This window comes from Mizuhopecten yessoensis, unplaced genomic scaffold, assembly GCF_002113885.1.
Source record: "Mizuhopecten yessoensis strain PY_sf001 unplaced genomic scaffold, ASM211388v2 scaffold10907, whole genome shotgun sequence".
In the NCBI taxonomy this organism is placed as follows: domain Eukaryota; kingdom Metazoa; phylum Mollusca; class Bivalvia; order Pectinida; family Pectinidae; genus Mizuhopecten; species Mizuhopecten yessoensis.
This window is the reverse complement of record NW_018408781.1, coordinates 159,239-160,773: the sequence shown is the minus strand read 5'-3', so window position 1 is coordinate 160,773 and position 1,535 is coordinate 159,239.

The window sequence follows — 1,535 nt, the reverse complement described above, 5'->3', positions numbered from 1 at the left end:
CTTTTCCGTCGCACGCTCTTTATTCCACGGAAGTTGCCGAGCGTGGTCCGATTGAAATGCTCTTATGACCTTGGGGATTATGTTTTATATCTCGACATCATGGTTTACTTATGTTGGGATGTATTTATACTACCGAGTTATGTGAATTAATTAATCTACTTTTCAGTGTCATTGTTGGCGATCATAAATGATCTAGGCGAGATCTATGGTTGATTTGTCAGTCATCATTCTGTGTTGTTTGGTGTTGCTGTCGAGACTCATCTGTGCCCCTAGTTGCATTCAGAACTCTACAACTTGAATGGTTTGGTTGATAGGGTTTAAAGTCCTTTCAACAGCCCAGGACATTTACATGTAAAGACGTGCATTCATGTGCGTAATGGATGCACGTTTGTTGGAGGCGGTATGATGGCGTGTTTGCCTCTTTGCGTTAATGCGGTTCTGATGCCGACTTTTGAGTGCTGCCTCACTTAATTGCCATGCTGAAGGCAACCAGCAATTATTTTTTTACCAGGTCACGTTATAATGGCAACGGATAGACAAGTTTATGTGATAATCGTAAATGCAAAACGTTTACCGGGGATGACAACTACTATTTTGGGCTTTGGTATGTCCCGTATATGAACGGATGCCCAGATGTCTTTGGGACAACGACAGTATATGCATAAACTCCTCAAAGATTTCACTGAATTACCATTATAGTCACACTTAACTAACGTTTTGGCCGTCTCTTCCATCAACCAGCAAAGAGACCTTAGAAAACAATTTACTGTCACCAGGGGCCTTGTCATTGTCCAGAGTGGATTCACTTGGGAGCGGGTCCAGGGCAGGGACTTGGTTCGGGGACTACAATATGGCTTGACATCACCGACAATAGCAAATGATATATCATTTTTCATCTCAATTTAAGTTGAGGTTTTGTGTGTCATACTGCTTAACCAGATATCTCTGGCCTAGAATATAATACTGCTTGTATAAATCTGAACGACCTATGGGGAGGGGTGACTCCTACTCAAAATATTTTATTGCTTTTTTAAAATTTATTTTGAATTTTATTTGTATTAAATCCCAGAAATAAAGCCAATCAACCCTTATACTTATGTTTAGTGTCTCACCTTTAACTAAACGTTTTATTAAAGGATTTCTTTATATAAAACTGATAAAAGGTTACATTTGTAATGAAATATAGTATTTCCCCTACCTACCCAAACAAGAGGCCCATGGGCCTTAACGGTCACCTGATATATTTATACAGAGAGTTGATTTCGTTTTTAACATGAACAGAAATATTATTCAAAGTGACAAAAAACAATAAAACCACCTTATTCAATATCAAGCATACAGATTTCAGACTAAAAAGGATTTGAAACTAGCACCTCTGATTCTAAACAAGGAAAATGAAGAAATTTTAGCACACTGACTCCCTTGAGCCCCACCCTACAGCCCTTGGGGGTAGGGCTGGCTCAAAATTTTCAAAGTATCAAACTGTCAACTCAAGGTTATAATTCCAATCAAGTTATTAACATGTAATATTCAAA